Source organism: Hetaerina americana, unplaced genomic scaffold (genome assembly GCF_022747635.1).
Source record: "Hetaerina americana unplaced genomic scaffold, ioHetAmer1.1.p SCAF_14, whole genome shotgun sequence".
NCBI lineage: Eukaryota > Metazoa > Arthropoda > Insecta > Odonata > Calopterygidae > Hetaerina > Hetaerina americana.
In genome coordinates this window covers 16,015,698-16,022,223 of record NW_027286514.1, presented here as the reverse complement: position 1 = coordinate 16,022,223, position 6,526 = coordinate 16,015,698, and the positions used below count along the sequence as shown (strand labels likewise).

At 36.9% G+C, this 6,526-nt stretch overlaps 1 long non-coding RNA gene across 1 annotated transcript; it reads right to left on the bottom strand.

Annotated features, from left to right (window-relative positions):
* Positions 1 to 299: 299 nt before the first annotated feature.
* On the bottom strand, positions 300 to 5,759 carry LOC139686450 (uncharacterized). The gene is made up of 3 exons (XR_011700376.1): positions 5,709 to 5,759; positions 5,471 to 5,573; positions 300 to 1,364 (listed from the first exon to the last, which is right to left on the bottom strand). It is a non-coding gene; the product is annotated as an uncharacterized lncRNA (long non-coding RNA).
* Between the last annotated feature and the right edge of the window lie 767 nt (positions 5,760 to 6,526).

Sequence of the window (6,526 nt, the reverse complement as noted above, 5' to 3'; positions counted from 1 at the left end):
CTCACCTTAAATTTGCGCCATGTTTATATCCATGGATGGGTCATACTGAACAACTGTGGACTGGGTGCTAAAAGGCATGATTCATTATAAAAACAAAGATAAAAAGGAATTCTAATTAATTTATAACAAAATTAAACCCTATTTCAATTATTTAAAATGTCAAACTAAGTTTGATAAGCTCCTAAAATTTGCTTGTAATATTCCATTACATCCAAACAACCAAGGGGATTTTTTCCAGGAAATCATCCAAAAAGTATACTATAACTACTGAAAATAATATACTGCATTATAGACTGCCATTAAAAGCCAGTTTATTGCATCTGGGTAAAATTCTAACACAGAAAGTTGGCAGAACCAGAGTACATCAATATCTCTAATCACAAAACTTTTCATTACGAGGGTATGAGCATGGGGCATTCTAATTCAGGAATTAATGAAAATATTAATCATTAAGGAAACCTTTTTCATGAATATAGCACATGTGAGAAATTCCTGAATATCAAACCTTTGGTAAAATCAAATTTTATGTCAGTTAAGAGCTGCTCAACGATATCTGCACTCTTTTTTGTACTCATAAATACATGGAGCTGTCAATAAAAGCCCAAAAACTTCTAGTCTAAAATAATGCAGTCAAATTCTCAGTTTCTTTGAAACAAAATACAAATATGATATTTTTCATTTATTGTGTATGCAATGCATCAACATTTTTTAAGTAGAAAAAGGTAAGGGACTACATGTGTATTTGCTTTTTCATATATATTAAAATATCTCAGGTACCTCTTTGTTTTAATTCTAATAAAATTGAAAAAATATGGAATTTTACTGAGGAAACTTGGTGAAATTACCTTCCATCAACAAGAAATTTATTCTCAGAAATGCATGAGCATTAAATTATTCTGTGTTCATTCTTAAAGAGAAAGTGAGATATAATGTTGACCCCTATACATTTTTTCCTTTGTAAAAGAGACAAAATATTTCACTAGTTTATAAAAATATCTAAATGTACTCCTTCAAATATAAGTTAATGAAAATAAAGATCAATCAGATCTCAGATGATATTAAAAATTTTTTCCAAGCAAAAAATATGCAATGTAAACATTGCAGTCAGTTAATTTTGAGAGAAATATTTCCACTGTGGGACGGAGCAGTTAGTTATTACTCAATTTGAATGTTTCCAACTTAATATATCTTAGTTGAACAGGATTGAAACCATTTCATCAACAACCAGCATCAACATCAAAAACCACATTTCATCACCAGCGATGACGTCATCCAAATAATCAGCTTCATTTTCAATACGTTGCAAAAGTTCACTTGAAATTTCTGGTCAGCTGGTCTTCCGTGACACGGTCCGGACACAAAACCTGTAAAATAAAGGATATTTAAAAATGTACACTATAGGTATTATTTGAAAATGTAAATTATTTTAATCAGGAGAGGATTATTTTCAATTAATGAATGGAGTCATTAGACGCACAATTATTTATTATAATCTAAATAATAGCATGCATCCTTCACCTGAGGTTAACTAAGGTTATCCAAACAGTCAAGATTACACAAAAACGCCACAAAGAATCACTACCAAAAGTTAATGCCGCTCATGCAAATAGTTTGGTGGGAATCATAAGGAATATTTCGAGGCAAATATTGGTGAAAATTCAATTTTTTTTGTCTGGGATAAGGGAGGAAATTTTGTAAAAATTCGGAAATAAAAAGAATAGCGAGGAAAATCTTTGCATAAGACGAAGATACTTCAGGGTACATATATTACATTAAACAGTTCAAGAAAAAAGCTCAAGTGTGTTATTCACAGTTTTTTATTCCACATTTAATAAATATGACGAGCATGATACAACTAGCGGTGTGTTTGGAGAATGGTAATAATGGAATTTTCCCTGCAAACTGATTCATTGGCTAATATATTTTATGAGTAGCGATGACATCTATAGCCTTTGATGGCTTGATTGGCCTTCCTTCCTGGAACTAGTATTACATAAGAAGAACTTGATAAGTCATGATAACATATGGCCGAATTGGAATGAGGATTCATCTACATCTACATCAATACCCTGCCAGCCACCGAAAAGGTGTGTGGCGGGGGGTGCAGCACCAGGAGGAAAGGGTAAGGGATGAGGGGGTTAGGGTTTTTCAAATGGATAGGGAAAGGTGAGGGGAACCTGCAAAAAAAATATATAAATATACTATGATTCATGGAATCTTATGCCGTGATTGAGGAGCCATGTAACTTAGGTGCAAAATGACTTAAGCTGTCACTTTCAACATGAAAAATTTAATGATTTCGAGTGACTAATACCTTACATCAAGGAATAGGTACACCACCTATCCAAAAGGATGTAGCATGGTGATATCCATAACCTCAAACAGGTGCAGGCACCACATACCAGGAATTGCATCATAGTGTGAATAAAAAAGGATAAAATACAATGAAAATATAAACTTTAAAATGGATATATTGTGTCCCCACTATCACTAGAAACTATTCCCATTTGTGTAATGTATGCACAGAAATCTACCACAAAAAAATTACATCTAATTTTCAAATTTTTATTGACATTTTTCAGTAAAGAGTTAAGTATTTCCACTAATAGCAATGCAAATAATTTTAAGCCAAACTTTAAAAATTAATTTTTCAACCAAAAAATTTAAATTTTAAATACATGAAAACCAGACACTCACTCCATACTTGAATTTGAACTTTTTTATCATGAAAAAGACATTTAATGGTAAACATGCATTAAAGGAAGAGGAATTGTATCAAATACGTTTGGCCATTCAGGCTTATGGCTGCATTAAAAATTCACATTTTGAAATGGATCAGAGTCACAAAATGACCTTCAAACTTCCTTTTCTTCCTGCCCTCGCGAAGCTCAAAACCATTGGATAGGGAAAAACAGCTGATCCAATGCTGTAGCAATGCATGCATGAATAGTTGGAACAGTTCATAAGGTGCTCCAACATTTGAGGTCATACCTTAATTTAACCTTAATTCAAATTATTAACACAATGACATAATAGTAAATAATAATACTACCAAATTTACCGCGGTTATTTAAATAGAAGTTACCTTTTATCCATGATAATTGACACAAATCGATGTACAAGTGAAACGAAAATAATATTTCCAAATACATTTCTCATATCATGTTAAACATCATTCCAAAGGGCGTAATTTATCAATTGAGAACATGACGGTTAAAATTATTCGAATCCAACATTCTTGAGCACAAAACGTAACAGGTAGTTTACATGAAAGTGTAACTCAGGTTAGTGAAATTGTATAAAATATACAAAATCCAAAGTACACTTAGGGCACCTCGATTTATTATAATATACAGGAAATATGCACTGATAAACTTGGGGGAAACTATCACTAGTGGGAATGAAACATGTAATAGTGGATGCACTAATACTAATACTATAGTATTCAACATGGCAAATTCTTTCAACTTTTGATTTTGTTAAATCATATTCAACGCTGAACGTGATGGTTTTTATTATTTGCTAACGCCAGTAAAGGTTTAAAATGCCCGCTTAGAGACTCGATCGAGATCACACGTTGTACAGGGCGATTGGTGCCTAGCGTCTAGGACCGGTTCACTCGGTTCCCCGCATAAAGGCTGTGTAAGTGAACGGAAATATTGGAAATGTGTGGATTTATCCATTTATGCAACATTGTGTTCAGTCGCTTAAAAGGCATCATAAGAGCAACGTTCTCCTTTCTTGTACTTGAGAGTAAATATATTCCGCGGTCAATTTAATGGATAATTTTTCCCCCTTTTGATGCATTGCGCAAAATAATATTTTCCCCTGAAAAATCTGATAATGACTAGCAGGAAACAACCATAACAAAGCGCCTCCCTTTTTCCCATCTCGCAGTCGTATCGCGGGCATAGTGATGCATCTGATTGCGACGGCTTTCGTCTGCACATTCGCTAGTCTGATACGCCACGGTCGAGTCTCAATTGCTTATCATCGAGTGTGTGGTTGGACCCATTGGACTGGGGATCCAGTCCCTTGCCGGTAGCAGTTGCCACTCCCTCGCCTCCTCGATATTTGTAGGATTGGTCGGTGGAGTGTTTTGACCGAACGGTTAAGCCTCGACCAAGTCTACCGAACGATTGGCAGGACTTGAAAAACATTTAACATTTGGATTTGGTACTAAGCGTTCATTACAGCCGTCTGAATGGGACCGATTATTCCCGACACCGGTGGGTTGCACGTGAAATTAGGAAAACTCGGGTGGAAGGGCTGTCTCAATTCAACCTCTGTGAAGCCAAACTTGGGCCTCAAATCCACCACTTGGAAAAATCGCATTGTGAAGTTATTACAAAGAGAGGATTAAGAGGGGAGACGAGAGGGCGTTGAACGAGAAGAAACCGAAAATCAGACCCCGTCGCTCATTGTAAGCAGACGAGGGTTAGTGAGTTATCGCATTCGAGATCGCCCCACCCCCCACAGTTTGGCATTTCTTCTAACAAGCCCTAACTGGACGGCGAAGGGGAAGAGGAGAGCATTTCGAGCGAACTACTTCCATCTATTCACCACTTTCAAGCTGTGATCTGCCATCCGATTCTGCGCACCACCGAGAGAGAGACTTACCCTCACCTTGGTTGCTTAACCTATTCTAATTTGTGCCGTTGAGAAGGCAAAGGAGTGTACGCCGAGCCGAACGAGATAATACAGAGGTCATGCGCAACCGCGTTCTTCGATGGCTGAAATCGCTGATTATGGAGAGAATATCCGGCAAATAGAAAGCGATCATTTCGGGGGAAACTGCTTGAAGACGAAATCCTACACTAAACTACCTTAGCCTCAACACTGATATTATTAATAAGGGAAGCATCTTCTAAGCATGGGATGGAACTATATCCGGAATTAGGGCTAAGTGTCCGATCAATCAAGGGATAAATCTTCAAAATGTAGCATGTTTTATTTTGTTATCTTCTCAAGTCTATTTTATATCACTCGATGGATAAAAGTAAAATTCTGCTTCGAAATTGTCACGATGAAGACCCTAACACATGTTAGTCTGGATCATTGTTTCAGCTTTCTTCAAATCTAATTATACTACGTTAACATCATTTAAGTTTCACCCAAACCACACACAAAATAATGATAATTTTAAAATGCACATACTGATGGTGTCAACCATATAAATGATAGGTCGGAGCTCTGTCACACCATTGATTGGTAGATCAGGTTCGAAGTATTCTGGTATCATAAAATAAATGCTTCTCGAGGGATAAATCAAGTGCTTTAGTCTCAATTACAAGATCGATTTGAAAACAAGTGACAAAAACTTTAATTTGCGAGAGTGGGGAATCAATGAGGTAATAATGTTAGCTTGAGTTATGAGAGAGATTTAAGTCGGAGTCAACCCTTAATCGGATTCACAGGCAACTTTTTGGATAGCGACTTATGATTAAGTTGTACAATTGGAAAAGAGTACCTTTTACTCAACGATGTCCTACGGAGTCATCTCCGAATCTATTCCAGCCGAATTAATCACTCAAATCTCCTGTAAAGTTATGTTCGGCTCTTCCGAGTAAAACCTGCAAAAAAGAACAAAAATTAGATCAAATAAGAATTGAGCTCTTCTTCACATCAGTGAAATGATTTCCCCATGCGTCCAAAATCACAATGATCAGTTCTCGGCCTGTTGAAGGCATCTAATAAAAATAATCTACCTTTCAATTGTTTCGCGAAGTGAACCCAGCCCGTCCTGCTTTCACCGTCTCACTGGAAGCGCAATATACGACTGAGTGTTTCACTCGTCGGACGAGAGGTGGCGATGCAGGCCTACGTCTCCGCCCCTCCACAATTCTTTCCCTCGGGAGAGGGTGTAATGCGGTTGGAGGGTTTACGTGTTCTCGACAGGCGGGTTGGATTCGATCATCCTTGTTTCACCAGGGATCCGCGAGTGACGATTGCACGCATTTTGAAATTTCTAATAGATCGACGCCGGAGCCCGAAGTCACCATTCTGAACCCTTCAGATTCTGTGTCAGGTGAGGTCACACACTGTGTGAAGCGTGCTCTGAGCAAGTACAGGAAGGGGCAAACAATTAGGGGAAGAAACCGAGACGGCGAAAGATCGTGAAACGGTGGGAATGGAAAATAGTAAATATGAGAAATTGCGACGGAGGATACTGGAATTCAGTGGTCTACATGGAGTACATAGATATTAAGGTTAAAAATAAATAATGAATTTATTAATTTTTCTTTTGACGTAATTATCTTAAACGGTTTTCTATTTGCTACGAAAGAACTACCACAGAAATGTCACAACCATTCTTTAAATGTCTAACCTTTGAATAATGCAATATCAACCAATTCTTTCTTGATATAAGTCGATGTTTAATGCTAAGAAAGATGCTGTTAGTGCAAGACTTGTAAATGTATGTCTAATCATTACTAGACAGAGTTTCAGAGCATTTTCTGTCTCATTAAACACTACTTATTAATTTTGCATCCCTGATAACCACTCATCATACCCACGAGACCCT